Genomic DNA, 23,759 nt, shown 5'->3' with positions numbered 1-23,759 from the left:
ATCGCTCGATGTTAGGAGCAACTGGAACTATGGTCCACCAGTTTATTCGCAAATGTGAGTCACGGTGTCGAGGCATTTTACTTGATATTAGAACGAGAATGAGAGGTGCAGTATGTACGCACAAAGAAACAAATGATGGGAGGGGGGAGGGAAGGAGAATGAGTATATGTATTTGCAGCGCGGAATGAAATAGGTGCCATTATACCATCACTAATTCACCGGATCCCATCAGAACTCTGCAATTAAATGTGCTTGGACGAGTGTAGTACTAGGAGTGGTGACCTCCTGGGAAGTCCTCGTGTTGCAACCATTTTTTTGCAGATGGGTCGTTCGACGTTATGCGTGACTGGAACTATGGTCTGCTGGTTTATTCGTAAATGTGAGTAACGGTGCCAGGACATTTTACTTGATATTATAACGTGAAAAAGAGATGCAGTGTGCACGCACAAGGAAACAAATGATGGGAGGGGGGGAGGAAAGAAAAAGGAGTGTATGTATTTGCAGTGCGAAATGAAAATGTGTGATCATATCAGTACTAATGCACCAGTCCCATCAGAACTACGTAGTTAAGTGTGTTTGGGCGACAGTAGTACTAGGATGGGTGACCTCCTAGGAAGTACTCTTGTTGCACCAATTTTTTTGCAGATTGGTCGTTCGACGTGACGTGCGACTGGAAATATAGTCTGGTGGTTTATTCGCAAGTGTGAGTCACGGCACTGCGACATTTTACTTGATATTAAAACGATAAGGAGAGGTGCAGTGTGCACGCACAAGGAAACAAATGATGGGAGGGGGGTGGGAAGGAGAAGAAGTGTATGTATTTTAAGAGCGAAAAAAAATAGGTGCCATTATACCATCACTAATTCACCGTATCCTATCAGAACTCTACAGTTAAATGTGCTTGGGCGAGTGTAGTAATAATATGGGTAACCTCTAAGGAAGTCCTCGTCTTGCAATAATTTTTTTGCAGATGGGTCGTTCGACGTTACGCGCGACAGAAAATATGGTTCCCTTGTTTATTCGCAAATGTGAGTCACGGCGTTGATGCATTTTACTTGATATTAGAACTAGAATAAGAGGTAAAGTGTGCACGCACAAGAAAACAAATGACGGAAGGGGGGAGGGAAGAGAATGAGTGTATGTATTTGTAGTGCAAAATGGAAGAAGTGCTACCATACCAGTACTAATGCACCGGATCCCATCAGAACACCGCAGTTAAGTGTGTTTGGGCGAGACTAATACTAGGATGGGTGACCTCTTGAGAAGTCATCGTGTTGCACCCATTTTTTCGCAGATGGGTTGTTCGACGTTATGTGCGACAGGAACTATAGTCCGCTGGTTTATTCGCAAATGTGAGTCACAGCGCTGAGGGATTTTACTTGATATTGGAACAAGAAGGAGAGGTGCACTGTGTACGCACAAGGAAACAAATGATGGGAGGGGGTGGGAAGGAGAAGGAGTATATGTATTTGCAGCACGAAATGACACAGATGCGATCATACCAGCACAAATGCACCGGATCTCATCAGAATTTCGCATTTAAGTGTGCTTGGTCGAGAGTATTACTAGGATGGGTGATCTCCTGCGAAGTCCTTGTGTTGCTCCTATTTTTTTCAGATGGGTCATTCGACGTTACGCGCGACTGGAATTATGGTCCGTGTGTTTATTCTCAAATGTGAGTCACGGCACTAAGGTATTTTACTTGATATTATAATGAAAAAGAGAGGTGCAGTGTGCACGCACAAGGAAACAAATGACGGGAGGGGGGAGGGAAAGAGAAGGAGTGTATGTATTTGCAACGCGGAATGAAAGATGTGCGATTATAGCAGCACTAATGCACCAGATCCCATTAGAACTCAGCAGTTAAGTGTGCTTGGGCGAGAGTAGTACTAGGATGTGTGACCTCCTGGGAAGTACTCGTGTCGCACCCATATTTTTACAGATGGGTCGTTCGACGTTACGCGTGACTGGAACTTTGGTCTGCTGGTTTATTCGCAAATGTGAGTCACGGCATCGGTTTTTTTTTCTTGATATTAGAACGATAAGGAGAGGTGCAGTGTGCACGCACAAGGAAATAAATGACAGGAGGGGGGAGGAAAGGAGAATGAGTGTATGTATTTAAAGCGTAGAATGAAATAATAGCCATTATACCATCACTAATTCACCGGATCCCATCAGAACTCCGCATTTAAATGTGCTTGGACGAGTGTAGTACTAGAAGTGGTGACCTCCTTGGAAGTCCTTGTGTTGCACCCATTTTTTTGCAGATGGGTCGTTCGACGTTACGCGTGATTGGAACTATGATCTGCTGGTTTATTCGTAAATTTGAGTCACGGCGCTGAAAAATTTTACTTGATATTAGAAGGAGAAGGAGAGGTGCAGTGTGCACGCACAAGGAAACAAATGATGGGAGGGGGGTGGGAAGGAGAAGAAGTGTATGTATTTTCAGAGCGAAAAGAAATAGGTGCCATTATACCATCACTAATTCATCGGATCCCATCAGAACTCTGTAGTTAAATGTGCTTGGGCGAGTGTAGTAATAATATGGGTAACCTCTAAGGAAGTCCTCGTCTTGCAATAATCTTTTTGCAGATGGGTCGTTCGACGTTACGCGCGACAGAAAATATGGTCTGCTTGTTTATTCGCAAATGTGAGTAACGGTGCCAGGGCATTTTACTTAATATTAGAACTAGAAGGAGAGGTAAAATGTGCACGCACAAGAAAACAAATGACGGAAGGGGGGAGGGAAGGAGAATGAGTGTATGTATTTGCAGCGCAAAATGGAAGAAGTGCGACCATACCAACACTAATGCACCGGATCCCATCAGAGCTCCGCAGTTAAGTTTGTTTGGGCGAGACTAATACTAAGATGGGTGACCTCCTGAGAAGTCCTCGTGTTGCACCCATTTTTTTGCAGATGGGTTGTTCGACGTTACGTGCGACAGGAACTATGGTCCGCTGGTTCATTCGCAAATGTGAGTCACAGTGTTGAGGGATTTTACTTGATATTGGAACAAGAAGGAGAGGTGCATTGTGCATGCACAAGGAAACAAATGACGGGAGGGGGTGGGAAGGAGAAGGAGTGTATGTATGCATGAAATGACACAGGTGCGATCATACCAGCACAAATGCACCGGATCTCATCAAAATTTCGCATTTAAGTGTGCTTGGTCGAGAGTATTACTAGGATGGGTGACCTCCTGCGAAGTCCTTGTGTTGCTCCTATTTTTTTTAGATGGGTCATTCGACGTTACGCGCAACTGGAATTATAGTCTGCATGTTTATTCTCAAATGTGAGTCACGGCACTAAGGTATTTTACTTGATATTAGAATGAAAAAGAGAGGTGCAGTGTGCACGCACAAGGAAAAAAATGACGGGAGGGGGGAGGGAAGGAGAAGGAGTGTATTTATTTGTAGCGCAGAATAAAAGATGTGCGATCATAGCAGCACTAATGCACCGGATCCCATTAGAACTCAGAGGTTAAGTGTGCTTGGACGAGAGTAGTACTAAGATGTGTGACCTCCTAAGAAGTACTCGTGTCGCACCCATGTTTTTACAGATGGGTCGTTCGACGTTACGCGCGACTGGAACTATGGTCTGCTGGTTTATTCGCAAATGTGAGTCACGACATCAGTTTTTTTTTTTATTAGAACGAGAAGGAGAGGTGCAGTGTGCACGCACAAGGAAATAAATGACGGGAGGGGGGAGGAAAGGAGAAGGAGTGTATGTATTTAAAGCTTAGAATGAAATAATAGCCATTATACCATCACTAATTCACCGGATCCCATCAGAACTCCGCATTTAAATGTGCTTGGACGAGTGTAGTACTAGAAGTGGTGACCTCAATGGAAGTCCTTGTGTTGCACCCATTTTTTTGCAGATGGGTCGTTCGACGTTACGCGTGACTGGAACTATGATCTGCTGGTTTATTCCCAAATGTGAGTCACGGAGGTGAAAAATTTTACTTGATATTAGAACGAGAAGGAGAGGTGCAGTGTGCACACACAAGGAAACAAATGATGGGAGGGGGGTGGGAAGGAGAAGAACTGTATGTATTTTAAGAGCGAAAAGAAATAGGTGCCATTATACCATCACTAATTCACCGAATCCCATTAGAACTCTGCAGTTAAATGTGTTTGGGCGAGTGTAGTAATAATATGGGTAACCTCTGAGGAAGTCCTCGTGTTGCAATAATTTTTTTACAGATGGGTTGTTCGACGTTACGCGCGACAGAAAATATGGTCCGCTTGTTTATTCGCAAATGTGAGTCACGGTGCTGGGGCATTTTACTTGATATTAGAACTAGAAGGAGAGGTAAAGTGTGCACGCACAAGAAAACAAATGACAGAAGGGGGGAGGGAAGGAGAATGAGTGTATGTATTTGCAGCGAAAAATGGAAGAAATGCGACCATACCAGCACTAATGCACCCGATCCCATCAGAACTCCGCAGTTAAGTGTGTTTGGGCTAGACTAATACTAGGATGGGTGACCTCCTGAGAAGTCCTCGTGTTGCACCCATTTTTTCGCAGATAGGTTGTTCGACGTTACGTGCGACAGGAACTATGGTCCACTGGTTTATTCGCAAATGTGAGTCACAGAGCTGAGGGATTTTACTTGATATTAGAACGAGAAGGAGAGGTGCACTGTGCACGCACAAGGAAACAAATAACGAGAGGGGGTGGGAAGGAGAAGGAGTGTATGTATTTGCAGCGCCAAATGACACAGGTGCGATCATACCAGCACAAATGCACCGGATCTCATCAGAACTTCACATTTAAGTGTGCTTGGTCGAGAGTATTACTAGGATGGGTGACCTCCTGCGAAGTCCTTGTGTTGCTCCTATTTTTTTTAGATGGGTCATTCGATGTTACGCACGACTGGAATTATGGTCCGCGTGTTTATTCTCAAATGTGAGTCACGGAACTAAGGTATTTTACTTGATATTAGAATGAAAAAGAGAGGTGCAGTGTGTACGCACAAGGAAACAATTGACGGGATGGGCGAGGGAAGGAGAAGGAGTGTATGTATTTACAGCGCGGAATGAAAGATGTGCGATCATAGCAGCACTAATGCACCGGATCCCATTAGAACTGAGCAGTTAAGTGCGCTTAGGCGAGAGTAGTACTAGGATGTGTGACCTCCTTCGAAGTACTCGTGTCGCACCCATGTTTTTGCAGATGGGTCGTTCAACGTTACGCACGACTGGAACTATGGTCTGCTAGTTTATTCGCAAATGTGAGTAACGACATCTGTTTTTTTTCTTGATATTAGAACGAGAAGGAGAGGTGCAGTGTGCACGCACAAGGAAATAAATGACGGGAGGGGGGAGGAAAGGAGGAGTGTATGTATTTAAAGCGTAGAATGAAATAATAGCCATTATACCATCACTAATTCACCGGATCCCATCAGAACTCCGCAGTTAAATGTGCTTGGATGAGTGTAGTACTAGATGCGGTGACCTCCTTAGAAGTCCTTGTGTTGCACCCATTTTTTTGCAGATGGGTCGTTCGACATTACGTGTGACTGGAACTATGATCTGCTGGTTTATTCGCAAATGTGAGTCATGGCGCTAAAAAATTTTAGTTGATATTAGAACGAGAAGTAGAGGTACAGTGTGCACGTACAAGGAAACAAATGATGAGAGGTGGAGGGAAGGAGAAGGAGTGTATGTACTTGCAGTGCAAAATGAAACATTTGCCATTATACAATCACTAATTCACCGGATCCTATCAGAACTCTGCAGTTAAATGTGCTTAGGCGAGTGTAGCACTAGGAGTGGTGACCTCTTAGGAAGTTCTCGTGTTGCAACCATTTTTTCTCAGTTGGGGCATTCGATGTTACGCCAACCTTGAACTACGATCCCCTTGTTTATTCACAAATGTGAGTCACGGCACCGAAAAATTTTGCTTGATATTAGAAGGAGAATGAGAGGAGCAGTGTGCACGCAGAAGGAAACAAATGATGGGAGGGGGTAAGGAAGGAGAAGGATTGTATATATTTGCAGCGCGGAATGAAACAGGTGCTATCATACTAGCACTAATGCACCGGATCCCATCAGAACTCCGCAGTTAAGTTTGCTTGGGTGAGAGTAGTACTTTGATGGGTGACCTCCTGGGAAGCCCTCGTGTTGCACCAATTTTTTTGCAGATGGGTCGTTCAACGTTACACGCGACTAGAACTATTGTTCGCTTGTTTATTCGCATATGTGAGTCACGACGCCGGAGTATTTTACTTGATATTAGAAATAAAATGAGAGGTGCAGGGTGCACGTACAAGGAAACAAATAACGGGAGGGGGGAGGGAAGGAGAAGGAGTGTATGTATTTACAGCACAAAATAAAACAGGTGCGATCATACCAGCATTAATGCACCGAATCCAATCAGAACTCCTCAGTTAAGTGTGCTTGGGTGAGAGTAGTACTCGGATTTGTGACCTCCTGGGAAGTTCTTGTGTTGCACCATATTTTTTTCACATGGGTCGTTCGACGTTACTTGCAATTAGAACTATGATCCACTGGTTTATACGCAAATGTTAGTCATGGCACCGAGGTATTTTAATAAATATTAGAACGAGAAGAAGAGGTGTAGTGTGCACGCACAAGGAAATAAATTATGGAAGGGGGGAGGGAAGGAGAAGGAGTTTATGTATTTGCAGCGCGGAATGAAATAGGTTCGATCATACCAGCACTAATTCACTGGATCTCATCAGAACTCTGCATTTAAGTGTGCTTGGACAAGAGTAGTACTAGGATCAGTGACCTCCTGGGAATTCCTCGTGTTGCACCCATTTTTTTACAGATGGGTCGTTCGACGTTACGCGTGACTGGAACTATGGTCCACTGGTTTATTCGCAAATGCGAGTCATGACACCGAGGCATTTTACTTGATATTGGAACGAAAAGGAGAGGTACAGTGTGCACGCACAAGGAAAAATTTACGGGAGGGGGGAGAGAAGGAGCAGGACTGTATCTATTTGCAACGCAGAATGAAACAGGTGCGATTATACCAGCTCTAATGCACTGGATCCCATCAGAACTCCGCAGTTAAGTGTGCTTGGGCGAGAGTAGTACTACGATGGGTGAGCTCCTGGGAAGTCCTCGTGTTGCACCCATTTTTTTTCATATGGGTCATTCGACGTTACGTGCGACTGGAACTATGATCTACTGGTTTATTCGCAAATATGAGTCACGGCGTCGATACATTTTACTTGATATTAGAACGAGAAGGAAAGGTGTTGTGTGCACGCACAAGGAAACAAATGATGGGAGGGTGGAGGGAAGGAGAAGGTGTGTATGTATTTGCAGCGCAGAATGAAACAGGTGCGATCAAACAAGCACTAATGCACTGGATCCCATCAGAACTCCGCAGTTATTTGTGCTTGGGCGAGAGTAGTAGTAGAATGGGTGACCTCCTGGGAAGTACTTTTTTTGCACCTATTTTTTTACAGATGATTCGTTCGACGTTACGCGCGACTTGAACTATGGTCTGCTGGTTTATTCGTAAATGTGAGTCACGGTGCCGAGGCATTTTACTTGATATTAGAACGAGAATGAGAGGTGCAGTGTGCAGGCACAAGGAAACAAATGGTAGGAAGGGGGAGGGAAGGAGAAGGAATGTATCTATTTGTAGCGCGAAATGAAATATGTGCGATCATACTAGCACTTATGCACCGGATCCCATTAGAACTCTGCAGTTAATTGTGCTTGGGCAAGAGTAGTACTAGGATGGGTGACTTCTTGGGAAGTCTTCGTGTTGCATGCATTTTTTTTACAGATAGGTCGTTCGACGTTATGCGACACTGGAACTATGATTTGTTTGTTTATTCGCAAATGTGAGTCACGATGCCGGGGCATTTTACTTGATATTAGAACGAGAAGGAGAGGTGCAGTGTGCACGCAAAAGGAAACAAATTACGGGAGGGGGAGTGAAGGAGAAAGAGTGTATGTATTTGTAGTGCGGATTGAAATAGGTCTGATCAACCAACACTGATGCACCGGATCCCATTAGAACTCTACAATTAAGTGTGCTTGTGCGAGAGTAGTACTATGATGGGTGACCTCCTAGGAAGTACTCGTGTTGCACACATTTTTTTTGTAGATCGACGTTACGCGCGACTGGAACTATGTTCCGCTGGTTTATTCATAAATGTGAGTCTCGGCACCGAGGTATTTTACTTGATATTAGAACGAGAAGGAGAGTTGTCGTGTGCACGTACAAGAAAACAAATGACGGGAGGGGGGAGGGAAGGAAAAGGACTGTATGTATTTGTAGCGCGAAAGGAAATATGTGCGATCATACTATCACTTATGCACCGGATCCCATCAGAACTCCGTTATTAAGTGTGCTTGGGCGAAAGTAGTACTAGGATGGGTGACCTCCTGGGAAGTCCTTATGTTGCACTCATTTTTTTACAGATGGGTCGTTCGACATTATGCGCGAATAGAATTATGGTCTGCTAGTTTATTTGTAAATGTGAGTTAGGTAGCCGGAGCATTTTACTTGATATTAGAACGAGAATGAGAGGTGCAGTATGCACTCACAATGAAAAAAATGACGGCAGGGGGGAGGGAAGGAGAAGGAGTGTTTGTATTTGCAGCGCATAATGAAATAGGTGCGATCATACCCGCACTAATGCTCCGGATCCCATCAAAACTCTGCAGTTATGTGTGCTTGGGCGAGAGTAGTATTGGGATGATTAACCTCCTGGGAAGTACTCATGTTGCACTCTTTTTTTTCAGATGGGTCGTTCGACGTTACGCGTGACTGGAACTATGGTCCACTGATTTATTCGCAAATGTTAGTCACGGCACCGTGGCATTTTACTTGATATTAGAATGAGAAAGAGAGGTGCAGTGTGCACGCACAAGGAAAAAAATGATAGTAGGAAGTAGGGAAGGAGAAGGAGTTTATGTATTTACAGTGCAGAATCAAACAGGTGCGATCATTCCAGCACTAACGCACCGAATCCCGCACTAATGCTCCGGATCCCATCAGAACTCCGCAGTTATGTGTGCTTGGGCGAGAGTAGTACTAGGATGGGATACCTCCTGGGAAGTACTCGTGTTGCACCTATTTTTTTGCAGATGGGTCGTTCGACATTACACGCGACTGGAACTGTGGTCCGCTGGTTTATTCACGAATGTGAGTCATGGCGCTGGGACATTTTACTTGACATTAGAACGAAAAGGTGAGGTGCAATATGCACGCACAAGGAAACAAATGATGGGAGGGGGGAGAGAAGGAGAAGAAGTGTATGTATTTTCAGAGCGGAATGAAATAGGTGCATTATACCATCACTAATTCACTGGATCCCATCAGAACTCCACAGTTATGTGTGCTTGGGCGAGAGTAGTACTAGGATAGGTGATCTCCAGGGAAGTACTCGTGTTTCACCTGTCTTTTTTTAAATATTTTTTGTGCATTCATTTATAGTCCACCACGTGATAAGAGTGTCATTACGAGCATCGTAAATAATTGAACAAGCAAAACAGAGGTGCGGCGGGCGGTCCGTTCATCTGGGCGTGAGTCGAGGTAACGGGGCATTTTGCTTGATATTACAACTAGAATAAGAGGTGCGGTGTCCACATAGAGCGAAACAAATAAAGGGAGGGGGGAGGGAAAGAGAAGGGGTATATGCATTTGAAGTGAGGAATAGGACGAGTGGGATCATACTAGCACTAATGTATCATATCCCATCATAATCTGCAGTTAAATGTTTTTGGGCGAGAGTAGTACTAGGATGAGTGACCTCCTGGGAAGTGCTTGTGTTGCACTCGTCTTTTTGCGGACAGGGCATCAAATGTTATGCACGACCAGAGCCATAGTTCGCTGGTTCATTTGCTGGCGTGAATCGCCACGTTGGGGTATTTTGCTTACTTTTTTTTTGTGCACTCATTTATAGTCCACCACGTGATAAGAGAGTCATTACGAGCATCTTACATAGTAGAATAACGAAAAAAAAGCTGTGGCGGATGGTCCTTTAATCTGGGCATAAGTCGAGGCGCTGGGGCATTTTGCTTGATAATAAAACAAGAAACAGAGATGCAGTGTGTGCGCACAGCGGAATAAATGACAGGAGAGGGGAGGAAAAGAGAAGGGGTATATTTATTTGTAATGCAAAATGGAAAGGGTGCGATCATACCAGCACTAATGCACCGGATCCTATCAAACTATGCAGTTAAGCATGTTTAGGCGAGAGTAGTACTAGGATCGGTAACCTCCTTAGAAGTCCTCATATTGCACTGTCTTTTTGCAAATAGGGCGTAAAACGATACATGTAATCGGAGCCATAATCCACTGGTGTGAGTCGCGTCACCAGAAAATTTTGCTTACTATTTTTTCGTGCATTCATTTAAAGTCTACGACGTGGTAAGAGTGTCATTAAGAGCATCTTACATAGTAGAATAAAGAAAAATGAGGTACGGCGGGTGGTCCTTTCTTCTGGCGTGAGTCGAGATGTCGGGGCATTTCACTTGATATTAGAACTATAAACAGAGGTAAGATGTGTGCGCACAGTGGAGAAAAGGACGGGTGGGGGAAGGGAAGGAGAAGGGGTATATGTATGTGTAGTGCTGAATGGAAGGAGTGCAATCATACTAGCATTAATACACCAGATCCAATCGAACTCTATAGTTAAGCGTGCTTGGGCGAGAGTAGTACTAGGATGGGTGATCTCCTGGGAAGTTCTCTTATTGCACCTGTCTTTTTGCAGACGGGGCATCAAATGTTACGCGCGATTGGAGCCACAGTCTGCTAGCATGAGTAGCAACATTGAAACATTTTGCTTAATATTTTTCGTGCACTTATTTGTAGTCCACCACGTGATAAGAGTCTCATTATGAGAGTCTTACATAGTAGAACAATGAAAAAAGAGGCGCAAGGGGCCTCCGTTCTTCTGGGCATGAGTTGAAACGACATGGCATTTTGCTCTATATTAGAACTAGAAGCAGAGATGCGATATGCCCGCACAGCGAAATAAATGATGGGAGGGGGGAGGGAAGGAGAAGGGCTATATGTATTTGCAGTGGGGAATGGGACAATTGCGATCATACAAACACTAATGCATAGGATACCATCAGAACTCTGTAGTCAAGTGTGCTAGGGCGAGATTAGTTCTAGGATGGGTGACCTCCTGGAAAGTCCTCGTGTTGAACCCATCTTTTTATAGACGAGGTGTTAAACGTTAAGTGTGATCGGAGCCACAGTCTGCCGGTGTGAATCGCGTGGCCTGAAAATTTTGCTTAATATTTTTCATGCATTCATTTATAGTTCACCACGTGATAAGAGTGTCATTACGAGTATCTTACATAGTATAATAATGAAAAATGAGGTACGGCGGGCGATCCATTCATCTGGGAGTGAGTCGAGGTACCGGGTATTTCGCTTGATATTAGAACTACAAACAGAGGTGTGGTGTGTGCGCACAATGAAATAAATGATCAGAGGGGGGAGGGAAGGAGAAGGAGTATATGTACTTGCAGTATGGAATTGAAGGGGTGCGATCATACTTGCACTAATGAACTGGATCCCATCGAATTTCGTAGTTAAGTGTGTTTGGGCAGAAGTAGTACTAGGATGGGTGACCTGCTGAAAAGTTCTCATATTCCACTCATTTTTTTGCTGACGGGACATTAAACATTATGCGCGATCAAAGCCATTGTCCCTCGGAGTGAGTAGCAATGCCAAGACATTTTTCTTAATATTTTTCGTGCATTCATTTATAGTTCGTCACGTGATAAGAGTGTCATTACGAGCATCTTACATAGTAGAATAACCAAAAACGAGGTGCAAGGGGTAGTCGGTTAATCTGGGCGTGAGTCGAGGCGCCAGAGCATTTTGCTCTATATTAGAACTATAAGCAGAGATGCGGTGTTCCCGCATAGCGAAACAAAATAACAGGGGGGGAGGGAAGGAGAAGGGGTATATGTATTTGTAGCGCAAAATAGAAGAGGTGCGATCATACTAGCACTAATGCACCGGATCCCATCGAACTCCGTTGTTGAGTATTTTTTGGCGAGAGTAGTACTAGGATGGGTGATCTTTTGGGAAGTACTCGTGTTGCGCCCGTCTTTTTACGAATGGGGTGTTAAACGTTATGCGCAATAGGAGCCATAGTCCGCCGGCATGAGTCATGGCACCAGAATATTTTGCTTAATATTTTTCGTGCATTCATTTATAGTCCATCACATGATAAGAGTGTCATTACGAGCATCTTACATGGTAGAACTAGAAATGAGGTACGAGAGGTGCAGTGGGCGATCCGTTCATATGGGCATGAGTCGAGGCGCTAGGGAATTTTGCTTAATATTAGAACTAGAAGAAGAGGTGAGGTGTGCGCACAGCAAATCAAATGACGGAGGGGAGAGGGAATGAGAAGAGGCATATGTATTTGCAGCGCAAACAAGAAAGCGTGCTATCATACCAGCACTAGTTCACCGAATCCCATCAGAACTCTGTAGTTATGCGTACTTGGAAGAGAGTAGTACTAGGAGGGGTTCCCTCCTAGGAAGCTCTCGGCCCTCGTGTTGCATCTTTCTTTTTTCAGACTGGGCGTTAAACGTTATGTGGGACCGGAGCGACGGTCCACCGGTTCATTCGCAAACATGAGCAACGACGCCGGGGCATTTTGTTTAATATTTTTCGCGCATTTAATTAAAGCCCATCACGTGATAAGAGTGTCTGTGAGCATATTACATAGTAGAAAAAAAAAATGAGAAGCAGTGGTGACCTCCTTGCAAGTCCTCGTGTTAGCACTTATTTTTTTTCAAATGGATCGAACGAAGTTACGTGCGATTAGAACTATTGTCCACTGGTTTATTCACAAATCTGAGTCACGGCGCCGGGGCATTTTACTTGATATTAGAACGAGAATGAGAGGTGCAGTGTGCACGCATAAGGAAACAAATGACGGGAGAAGGGAGGGAAGAAGAAGGAGTGTATGTATTTACAGCGCAGAATGAAACAGGTGCGATCATACCAGCACTAATGCACCGGATCCCATCAGAACTCTGCAGCTAAATGTGCTTGGGCGAGAGTAGTACTCTAATGGGTGACCTCCTGGGAAGTCCTCATGTTGCACCCATTTTTTTTTAGATGGGTCGTTCGATGTTACGCGCGACTGGAACTATGGTACGCTGGTTTATTCACAAATGTGAGTCACGGCACCGAGGCATTTTACTTGATAATAGAACGAGAAAGAGAGTGCAGTGTGCACGCACAAGGAAACAAATGACGAGAAGGGGGAGGGAAGGAGAAAGAGTGTATGTATATGCAGCGCGGAATGAAACAGGTGCCATTATACCATCACTAATTCACCAGATCCCATCAGAACTCCGCAATTAAATGTGCTTGGGCGAGTGTAGTACTAGGAGTGGTGACCTCCTGGGAAGTCCTCGTGTTGCACCAATTTTTTTACAGATGGGTTGTTCGACGTTACACGCGACTAGAACTATTATCCGTTAGTTTATTCGCAAATGTGAGTCATGGTGCCGGGAAATTTTACTTGATATTAGAACAAGAATGAGAGGTTCAGTGTGCACGCACAAGGAAAGAAATGACGGGAGGGGGGTGGGCAGGAGAAGGAGTGTATGTATTTACAGCGCAGAATGAAACAGGTGCGATCATACCAGAACTAATGCACGGGATCCCATCAGAACTCTGCAGTTAAGTTTGCTTGGGCGAGACTAGTACTAGGATGGGTGACCTCCTTGGAAGTCCTCGTGTTGGACCAATTTTTTTGCAGATGGATCGTTCGGCGTTACGTGCGAGTAGAACTATTATCCGTTGGTTTATTCGCAAATGTGAGTCACGGCACCGGGGCATTTTACTTGATATTAGAACGAGAAGGAGAGTTGCAGTGTGCACGCATAGGGAAACAAATGGCGGGAGGGGGGAGGGAAGGAGAATGAGTGTATGTATTTGCAGCGCGAAAGAAAATATGTGCGATCATACCAGAACTAATGCACCGGATCCCATCAGAACTCCGTAGTTAATGTGCTTGGGCGATAATATTACTAGGATGGGTGAACTCTTGGGAAGTACTCGTGTTGCACCCATTTTTTTACAGATGGGTCGTTCCACGTTACGTGCGACTGGAACTATGGTCTGCTGGTTTATTTACAAATGTGCGATCATACCAGAACTAATGCACCGGATCCTATCAGAACTCCATAGTTAAATGTGCTTGGGCGATAATATTACTAGGATGGGTGAACTCTTGGGAAGTACTCGTGTTGCATCCATTTTTTTGCAGATGGGTCGTTCCACATTACGTGCGACTGGAACTATGGTCTGCTAGTTTATTTGCAAATGTGATTCATGGGATCGGGGCATTTTACTTGATATTAGAACGAGAAGGAAAGGTGCACTCTGCACGCACAAAGAAACAAATGACAGGAGGGGGGAGGAAAGGAGAAGGAGTGTATGTATTTGCAGCGCAAAATGAAATAGGTGCGATCATACTGGCACTAATGCACCGAATTCAATCAGAACTCCGCATTTAAGTGTGCTTTGGCGAGAGTAGTACTAGGATGGGTGACCTCCTGGGAAGTACTCATGTTGCACCCATTTTTTTACAGATGGATCGTTCAACGTTATGCGCAAGTGGAACTATGGTCTGCTGGTTTATTCGCAAATGTCAGTCACGGCGCCGAGGCATTTTACTTGATATTAGAATGAGATGGAGAGGTGTAGTGTGCACACACAAGGAAACAAATGACGGGAGGGAGTAGAGAAGGAGAATGAGTGTATGTATTTACAGCGCAGAATGAAACAGGTGGGATCATACCAACATTAATGGACCGGATCTTATTAGAACTCTGCAGTTAAGTTTGCTTGGGCGAGATTAGTATTAGGATGGGCGACCTCCTGGGAAATTCTCGTGTTGCACTCGTCTTTTTCTTAATATTTTTTGTGCATCCATTTATAGTCCACCATGTGATAATAGTGTCATTAGGAGCATCGTAGTTAATAGAACAAGCGAAATAGAGGTGCGGCGGGCGGTTCATTTATCTAGGCATGAGTCGAGGCAACGGGGCATTTTGCTTGATATTACAACTAGAAGTAAAAATGCGGTGTCCACACTGAATGAAACAAATGATGGGAGGGGGGAGGGAAAGAGAAGGGGTACATGTATTTGAAGTGAGGAATAGGAAAGGGTGGGATCATACTAGCACTAATGCATCGTATCCCATCATAATCTGCAGTTAAGTGTGTTTGGACAAGAGTAGTACTAGGATGAGTGACCTCCTAGGAAGTGCTTGTATTGCTCCCATCTTTTTGTGAACACGGCATCAAACGTTACACGCGACCGGAGCCATAGTCCGCTGGTTCATTTACCGGCGTGAGTCACCGCACCGGGGCATTTTGCTTACTTTTTTGGTGCACTCATTTATAGTCCACCACGTGATAAGAGAGTCATTACGAGCATCTTACATAGTAGAACAATGAAAAAAAAAGGTGTGGTGGGTGGTCCTATAATCTGGGTATAAGTCGAGGCGCTGGGGCATTTTACTTGATATTAGAACTAGAAACATAGATGTCGTGTGCGCGCACAACGAAAAAAATAACGGGAGAGGGGAGGAAAGGAAAAGGGGTATATGTATTTGTAATGCGGAATGGAAGGGGTGCGGTCATACCAGCACTAATGCACTGGATCCCATCGAACTATGCAGTTAAGCATGCTTGAGCGAGAGTAGTAGTAGGATCGGTAACCTCTTGAGAAGTCCTCGTGTTGCACTGTCTTTTTGCAAACAGGGTGAAAAACGATACATGTGATCGGAGCCACAATCCGCTGGCGTGAGTCGCGTCGCCAGAAAATTTTGCTTACTATTTTTTCGTGCATTCATTTGTAGTCTACCACGTAATAAGAGTGTCATTACGAACATCTTACATAGTTGAATAAAGAAAAATGAGGTACGGCGGGCGGTCCTTTCTTCTGGCATGAGTCGAGGTGTCGGGGCATTTTGCTTGATATTAGAACCATAAACAGAGGTGCGGTGTGCGCACACAGCAAAAAAAATGATGGATAGGGGGAGGGAAGGAGAATGGGTATATGTATTTGCAGCACGGAATGGAAGGGGTGCAATCATACTAGCATTAATACACCAGATCCCATCGAACTCCGTAGTTAAGCGAGCTTGGGTGAGAGTAGTACTAGGATGGGTGACCTCTTGGGAAGTTCTCTTGTGGCACCCGTCTTTTTGCAGACGGGGCCTCAAACGTTACGCGCAATCGGATCCTCAGTCCGCCGGCATGAGTAGCGACGTTGAAACATTTTTCTTAATATTTTATGTGCACTTATTTGTAGTCCACCACGTGATAAGAGTCTCATTACGAGAGTCTTAAATAGTAGAACAACGAAAAAAGAGGCGCAGCGGGCCTCCGTTCTTCTGGGTATGAGTCGAAGCGACATGGCATTTCGCTCTATATTACAACTAGAAGAAGAGATGCGGTATGCCCGTATAGCGAAATAAATGATGGGAGGGGGGAGGGAAGGAGAAGGGCTATATTTTTTTGTAGTGGGGAATAGGATTGTTGCGATCATATAAACACTAATTCACAGGATCCCATCAGAACTCTGTAGTAAAGCGTGCTTGGGCGAGATTAGTTCTAAGATGGGTGACCTCCTAGAAAGTTCTCGTGTTGAACCAATTTTTTTTTAGACAGGGTGTTAAACGTTAAATGCGATCGGAGCCACAGTCTGCTGGTGTGAGTCGCGGGGCTTGAAAATTTTGCTTAATATTTTTCGTGCATTCATTTATAGTCCACCACGTGATAAGAGTGTCATTATGAGTATCTTACATAGTATAACAATGAAAAATAAGGTACGGCGGGCGATCCATTCATTTGGGCGTGAGTCGAGGTGCCGGGGTATTTCGCTGGATATTAGAACTAGAAACAGAGGTGTGATATGTGCGCACAACGAAACAAATGACGGGAGGGGTGAGGGAAGGAGAAGGGGTATATGTACTTGCAGAGTGGAATGGAAGGGGTGCGATCATACCTGCATTAACGCACTAGATCCCATCGAATTTTTTAGTTAAGTGTGCTTCGGTGGAAGTAGTACTAGGATGGGTGACCTCCTGGAAAGTTCTCATGTTCCACTCGTTTTTTTGCTGACGGGATGTTAAACATTATGCGCAATCAAAGCCATTGTTCCTCGGAGTGAGTCGCAACGGCAAGACATTTTTCGTAATATTTTTCGTGTATTCATTTATAGTTCACCACGTGATAAGAGTGTCATTACGACCATCTTACTTAGTAGAATAACAAAAAACGAGGTACAGGGGGTAGTCCGTTCATCTGGGCATGAGTCGAAGCGCCGGAGCATTTTACTATATATAAGAACTATAAGCAGAGGTGTGGTGTTCACGCATAGCGAAACAAATAACAGAGGGGGAGGGAGGGAGAAGGGGTATATGTATTTGTAGTGCAAAATAGAAGAGGTGCGATCATACTAGCACTAATGCACTGGATCTCATCGAACTCCGTAGTTGAGCGTGCTTTAGTGAGAGTAGTGCTAGGATGGGTGATCTTTTGGTAAATCCTTGTGTTGCGCCCGTCTTTTTATAGATGGGGTGTTAAATGTTATGCGCAATAGGAGCCATAGTTCGCCGACATGAGTTGTGGCACCAGAATATTTTGCTTAATATTTTTCGTGCATTCATTTACAGTCCACCACATGATAAGAGTGTCATTACGAGCATCTTACATAGTAGAACAATGAAAAACGAAGTACCACAGGCAATCCATTTATCGAGGTGCCCGGACATTTCGCTTGATATTAGAACTAGAAACAGAGGTGTAGTGTGCATGCACAGCGAAACAAATGACGGGAGGGGGGAGGGAAGGAAAAGGGGTATATGTATTTGCAGCACGAAATGGAAGGGGTGCGATCATGCCAACACTAATCAATGGAATCCTGTCGAACTCCGCAGTTAAGCGTGCTCTCGTGAAAGCAGTATTAGGATGGGTGACCTCCTGTGAAGTCCTCATGTTCCACCCGTCTTTTTATGGATGAGGCGTTAAATATTACGCGTGACCGGAGTGACAGTCCGCCAGTGTGAGTCGCGGCAATGGGATATTTTGCTTAATATTTTTCATGTACTCATTTATAGTCCGTCACGAGATAAGAATGTCCTTATGATTATCTTACATAGTAGAACAATGAAAATAGAGTTTTGGCAGGCGGTTTGTTCATTTGGGCATGAGTCGAGATGTCTTGGCATTTCGGTTGATATTAGAACTAGAAACAGAGGTGCGGTGTGCGCGCACAACAAAATAAATGATGAGAGGGGAGAGGGAAGGAGAAGTGGTATATGTATTTGTAGCGCAGAATGGAAGGGGTGCGATCATACCAGGACTAATGCATCGGATCCCATCAAACTTTGTAGTTAATCGGGCTTGGGCGAGAGTAGTACTAGGATGGGTGATCTCCTAGGAAGTTCTCATGTTGCACCATTCTTTTTGTAGATTGGATGTTAAATGTTACGAGGGACTAGAGTGACAGTCGCCGGTTAATTCACAAACGTGAGTCACGGTACCGGAGCATTTTGCTTAAATATTATTCATGCATTCAATTATAGCCCACCACGTGATAAGATTATTATTACGAGCATCTTACATTGTAGAACAACAAAAAAGGAGGTGCAGCAGGGGTTTCGTTCTTATAGACATGAGTGGAGGCGCCGGGGCATTTCGCTTAATATTAGAATTAGAAGTAGAGGTGCAATGCACACACAACAAAATAAATGACGGGAAGGGAGAGGGAAGGATAAGGAATATATGTCTTTGCAGTGCATATTAAAAGGGGTGTGATCATACCAGCAATAGCTTACGGGATCCATCAGAACTCTGCAGTTAAGGATACTTGGGCGAGAGTAGTTCTACGATGGGTGACCTCTTGGGAATCACTCGTGTTGCACTTTTTTTTTATAGACGTGGCGTTAAATGTTATGCGGGACTGAAGGGACGGTCCGTCTGTTCATTTGCAAATGTGAGTCACGGTGCCGGGGCATTTTGCTTAATACTTTTTGTGCATTCAATTGAAGTCCATCACGTGATGAGAGTGTCATTGCGAGCATCTTAAATAGTAGAACAACGAAAAATGAGGTGTGGTGGGCGATCCGTTCATATGGGCATGAGTTGAGGTGCCAGGGCATTTCACTCGATATTACAACTAGAAGCAGAGGTGAGTTGTGCACACAGCGAAACAAATGATAGGAAGGGAGAGGGAAGGAGAAGTGGTATATGTCTTTGCGGCGCAAATTAGAAGGGGTGCGATCATACCAGCACTAGCTCACTAGATCCCATCAGAACTCCGCAGTCAAGCGTGCTTGGGCGATAGTAGTACTAGGATGGGTGACCTCTTGGGAAGTACTCGTATTGCACCCTTCTTTTTGTAGATGAGGCATTAAATGTTACGTGAGACCAGAGTGATGGTCCGGCGGTTCATTCACAAACGTGAGTCACGGCGCCGGAAAATTTTGCTTAATATTTTTTGTGCATTCAATCAAAGCCCATCACGTGTTGAGAGTGTCATTGCGAGCATCTTACATAGTAGAACAATGAAAAAGGAGGTGCGGCGGGTGTTTCATATAGACATGAGTCGAGGCGCTAGGGCATTTCGCTCGATATTAGAACTAGAAGCAGAGGTGAGTTGCACGCACAACGAAATAAATGATGGGAAGGGAGAGAGAAGGGGAAAGGGTATATGTATTTGCAGCGCAAACCAAACAATTGCGATCATACCAACACTAGTTCACCGGATCCCATCAGAACTCTGCAGTCAAGCACTCTTGGGCGAGAGTAGTACTAGGATGCATGACCATTTGGGAAGTTCTCGTGTTGCACCCTTTTTTCTACAAATGGGGCGTTAAATGTTTCGTGGGACTGGAGCGATGGTCCACCGGGGCATTTTGCTTAATATTTTTTGCACATTCAATTAAAACCAATCACGTGATAAGAGTGTCAATGTGAGCACCTTACATAATATAACAACAAAAAACGAGGTGCGGTGGGCGATCCGTTCATATGGGCATGAGTTGAGGCGCCGGGGCATTTCGCTTAATATTAGAACTAGAAGAAGAGGTGAGGTGCACACACAGCGAATCAAATGACGGGAGGGGAGAGGGAAGGACAAGGTGCATATGTATTTGCAGCACAAACAAGAAAGGGTGCGATCATACCAGCACTAGTTCACCGGATCCCATCAGAACTCTGCAGTTATGCGTGCTTGGGCGAGAGTAGTACTTAGATGGGTTACCACCTGGGAAGCTCTCGGTTCTCGTGTTGCATCCTTCTTTTTTCAAACTAGGCGTTAAACGTTACGCGAGACTGGAGCGACGGTCCATCGGTTCATTCCCAAACATGAGTCACGGTGCTGGGGCATTTTATTTAATATTTTTCACGCATTCAATTATAGCCCATCACGTGATAAGAGTGTCTGCGAGTATATTATATAGTAGAACAACAAAAAATGAGGTGCGGCGCTATCCGTTCATATGGGCAAAGGTCGAGGCACCGGGGTATTTCGCTTGATATTAGAATTAGATGCAGAGGTGAGGTACTCGCACAGTGAAACAAAGGACGGGAGGGGAGAGGGAAGGAGAATGGGTATATGTACTTACGGTGCAAACTAGAACAGGTGCGATCTACTAAAACTAGTTCATCGGATCCCATCTAAAATCCGTAGTTAAGCGTGCTTGGGCAAGAATAGTACTAGGATGGGTGATCTCTTAGGAAGTTCTTGTGTTGCACCCTTCTTTTTGCAGACGGGGCGTTAAACATTTAACTGGACCAGAGCGATGGTCCGCCAGTTCATTTGCAAATGTGAGTCACGGCACCGGAGCATTTTTCTTAATATTTTTTCAGCATTCAATTAAAGCCCATCACGTGATGAAAGAGTCATTGCGAGCATCTTAAATAGTAGAACAACAAAAAACGAGAGGCGGGGGGGATCTGTTCATATGGACATGAGTCGAGATGGGTCGTTCGATGTTACGCGCGACTGGAACTATGGTCCACTGATTTATTCACAAATGTGAGTCACAGTGTGGAGGCATTTTACTTGATATTAGAACGAGAATGAAAGGTGTAGTGTGTACGCACAAGGAAACAAATGGCGGGAGGGGGAAGGGAAGGAGAAGGAATGTATGTATTTGCAGCGCAGAATGAAATAGGTACCATTATACCATCACTAATTCACCGGATCCCATCAGAACTCCGCAGTTTAATGTGCTTAGGCGAGTGTAGTACTAGAAGTGGTGACCTCTCGGGAAGTCCGTGTGTTGCACCTATTTTTTTCAGATGGGGTGTTCGACATTACGCGTGACTGGAACTATGGTCCGCTGGTTTATTCGCAAATGTGAGTCACGGCGCTGAGATATTTTACTTGATATTAGAACGAGAAGGAGAAGTACAGTGTGCACGCACAAGGAAACAAATGATGGGAGGAGGGAGGGAAGGAGAATGAGTGTATGTATTTGTAGCGCGGAATGAAACAGGTGCGATCATACCAGCATTAATACACCGGATCCCATTAGAACTCGCAGTTAAGTGTGCTTCGACGAGAGTAGTACTAGAATGGGTGACCTCCTAGGAAGTACTCGTGTTGCACCCATTTTTTTATAGATGGGTCATTCTACGTTATGCGCGACTGGAACTATGGTCCGTTGGTTTATTCATAAATGTGAGTCACGGAGCCCGAGAATTTTACTTGATATTAGAACGAGAAGCAGAGGTGCATTGTGCATGCACAATGAAACAAATGACGAGAGGGAGGAGGGAAGGAGAAGGAGTGTATGTATTTGCAGTGCATAATGAAACAAGTGCCATTGTACCATTATTAATTCACCTAATCCTATCAGAACTCTTCAGTTAAATGTGCTTGGGCGAGTGTAGTACTAGGAGTTGTGACCTCCTGGGAAGTCCTCGTGTTGCATCAATTTTTTTGCAGATGGGTCCTTCGATGTTACGCGCGACTGGAACTATGGTCTGCTGGTTTATTCGTAAATGTTAGTCACGGCGCCGGGATATGCTACTTAACATTAGAACGAGAAGGAGAGGTGCAGTGTGCACACACAAGGAAACAAATGATAGGAGGGGGAGGGAAGGAGAATGAGTGTATGTATTTGCAGTGCGGAATGAAACAGGTGCAATCATACCAGCACTAATGTACCGGTTCCCATTAGAACTTCGGAGTTAAGTGTGCTTGAGCGAGGGTAGTACTAGGATGGGTTTCCTTTTGGGAAGTTCTCGTGTTTCACCTATTTTTTTACAGATGGGTCCTTCGACGTTACGCACGACTGGAAATATGGACTGCTGGTTTATTCACAAATGTGAGTCATGGTGCCTGGGTATTTTACTTGATATTAGAACGAGAAGCAGAGGTGCATTGTGCATGCAAGGGGAAACAAATAACAGGAGGGGGGAGGGAAGAAGAAGGAGTGTATGTATTTGCAGCAGGAAATGAAACTGGTGCCATCATACCATCACTAATTCACCAAATTCCATAAGAACTTCACAGTTAAATGTGCTTGGGCGAGTGTAGTATTAGGAGTGGTGACCTCTTGGGAAGTCCTTGTGTCTCACATATTTTTTTCAGATGGGGCATTTAATGTTACGCGCGACTAGAACTATGGTCCGCTGGTTTATTCAGAAATGTGAGTCACAGAGCCGAGGCATTTTACCTGATATTAGAACAAAAAGGAGAGGTGCATTGTGCACGCACAAGGAAACAAATGACAGGAGGGTGAAGGGAAGGAGAAGGTGTGTACGCAAAAGTAAACAAATGACGGGATGGGGGAGGGAAGGAGAAGGAGTATATGTATTTGCAGAGCGGAATGAAAGATGTGCGATCATAGCAGAACTAATGCACCAGATCCCATCAAAACTCCGCAGTTAAGTATACTTGGGCGAGAGTAGTACAAGGATGGGTGACCTTTTACGATGTCCTCGTGTTGTAACTTTTTTTTTGTAGATGGGTCATTTGACGTTACACCCGACTGGAACTATGGCCCGCTGGTTTATTCGCAAATGTGAGTCATGGCGCGAGGGCATTTTACTTGATATTAGAACGAGAAGTAGAGGTGCAGTGTTCACGCACAAGGAAACAAATAACGGGGGGGGGGGGGGGGGATGGAAGGAGGAGTGTACGTATTTGCAGCGCAAAATGAAACAAGTGGGACTGTACCAGGACTAATGCACCGGATCCTATAAGAACTCCGCAGTTAAGTATGCTTGGGCGAGTATAGTACTAGGATGGGTGTCCTCCTGGGAACTCCTCGTATTGCACCAATTTTTTTTCAGATGGGTCGTTGGACATTACGCACGACTGAAACTATGTTCCGCTGGTTTATTCGCAAATGTGAGTAATGGCACTGACGCATTATACTTGATATTAGAATGAGAAGCAGAGGTGCAGTGTGCACGCAAAAGAAAACAAATGACGGGAGTAGGGAGGAAAGGAGAAGGAGTGTATATATTTGCAGCACGGAATGAAACAAGTCCCATTATACCATCACTAATTCACCGGATCTAATCAAAACTCCACAGTTAAATGTGCTTGGGCGGGTGTAGTACTAGGAGTGGTGATCTTCTGGGAAGTCCTCGTGTTATAACTATTTTTTTGCAGATGGGTTGTTCGATGTTACGCATGACTGGAACTATGGTCCGCTGGTTTATTCGTAAATATGAGTCACGGCGCCATGGCATTTTACTTGATATTAGAACGAGAAGGAGATGTGTAGTGTGCACGCAC

The 23,759-nt window shown here is 44.6% G+C and overlaps 23 pseudogenes; all 23 read left to right on the top strand.

Moving 5' to 3' along the window:
• Positions 1–1,164: 1,164 nt before the first annotated feature.
• Positions 1,165–1,283, top strand: LOC148256365 (5S ribosomal RNA; annotated as a pseudogene).
• A 205-nt stretch (positions 1,284–1,488) lies between these two features.
• On the top strand, positions 1,489–1,607 carry LOC148256364 (5S ribosomal RNA; annotated as a pseudogene).
• Positions 1,608–1,812: 205 nt separating this feature from the next.
• LOC148256363 (5S ribosomal RNA) lies at positions 1,813–1,931 on the top strand (annotated as a pseudogene).
• Positions 1,932–2,787: 856 nt separating this feature from the next.
• Positions 2,788–2,906, top strand: LOC148256362 (5S ribosomal RNA; annotated as a pseudogene).
• A 200-nt stretch (positions 2,907–3,106) lies between these two features.
• On the top strand, positions 3,107–3,225 carry LOC148256361 (5S ribosomal RNA; annotated as a pseudogene).
• Positions 3,226–3,430: 205 nt separating this feature from the next.
• Positions 3,431–3,549, top strand: LOC148256360 (5S ribosomal RNA; annotated as a pseudogene).
• Positions 3,550–4,401: 852 nt separating this feature from the next.
• On the top strand, positions 4,402–4,520 carry LOC148256359 (5S ribosomal RNA; annotated as a pseudogene).
• Positions 4,521–4,725: 205 nt separating this feature from the next.
• On the top strand, positions 4,726–4,844 carry LOC148256358 (5S ribosomal RNA; annotated as a pseudogene).
• Positions 4,845–6,019: 1,175 nt separating this feature from the next.
• Positions 6,020–6,138, top strand: LOC148256357 (5S ribosomal RNA; annotated as a pseudogene).
• An 855-nt stretch (positions 6,139–6,993) lies between these two features.
• LOC148256356 (5S ribosomal RNA) lies at positions 6,994–7,112 on the top strand (annotated as a pseudogene).
• Positions 7,113–7,318: 206 nt separating this feature from the next.
• Positions 7,319–7,437, top strand: LOC148256355 (5S ribosomal RNA; annotated as a pseudogene).
• Positions 7,438–7,643: 206 nt separating this feature from the next.
• LOC148256354 (5S ribosomal RNA) lies at positions 7,644–7,762 on the top strand (annotated as a pseudogene).
• A 523-nt stretch (positions 7,763–8,285) lies between these two features.
• Positions 8,286–8,404, top strand: LOC148256353 (5S ribosomal RNA; annotated as a pseudogene).
• Positions 8,405–8,934: 530 nt separating this feature from the next.
• On the top strand, positions 8,935–9,073 carry LOC148256352 (5S ribosomal RNA; annotated as a pseudogene).
• A 1,510-nt stretch (positions 9,074–10,583) lies between these two features.
• LOC148256351 (5S ribosomal RNA) lies at positions 10,584–10,701 on the top strand (annotated as a pseudogene).
• A 2,262-nt stretch (positions 10,702–12,963) lies between these two features.
• On the top strand, positions 12,964–13,082 carry LOC148256350 (5S ribosomal RNA; annotated as a pseudogene).
• Positions 13,083–13,612: 530 nt separating this feature from the next.
• On the top strand, positions 13,613–13,731 carry LOC148256349 (5S ribosomal RNA; annotated as a pseudogene).
• Positions 13,732–14,447: 716 nt separating this feature from the next.
• On the top strand, positions 14,448–14,566 carry LOC148256348 (5S ribosomal RNA; annotated as a pseudogene).
• A 1,511-nt stretch (positions 14,567–16,077) lies between these two features.
• Positions 16,078–16,195, top strand: LOC148256347 (5S ribosomal RNA; annotated as a pseudogene).
• A 3,079-nt stretch (positions 16,196–19,274) lies between these two features.
• On the top strand, positions 19,275–19,393 carry LOC148256346 (5S ribosomal RNA; annotated as a pseudogene).
• A 780-nt stretch (positions 19,394–20,173) lies between these two features.
• LOC148256345 (5S ribosomal RNA) lies at positions 20,174–20,292 on the top strand (annotated as a pseudogene).
• A 1,210-nt stretch (positions 20,293–21,502) lies between these two features.
• Positions 21,503–21,620, top strand: LOC148256344 (5S ribosomal RNA; annotated as a pseudogene).
• Positions 21,621–22,150: 530 nt separating this feature from the next.
• On the top strand, positions 22,151–22,269 carry LOC148256343 (5S ribosomal RNA; annotated as a pseudogene).
• The last annotated feature ends 1,490 nt before the right edge of the window (positions 22,270–23,759 follow it).

Source organism: Carica papaya, chromosome 5, assembly GCF_054855325.1.
Source record: "Carica papaya isolate Zhongbai chromosome 5, ASM5485532v1, whole genome shotgun sequence".
In the NCBI taxonomy this organism is placed as follows: Eukaryota; Viridiplantae; Streptophyta; class Magnoliopsida; order Brassicales; family Caricaceae; genus Carica; species Carica papaya.
The sequence above is the reverse complement of the archived record's forward strand: the minus strand, read 5'-3'. Positions and strand labels throughout refer to the sequence as shown.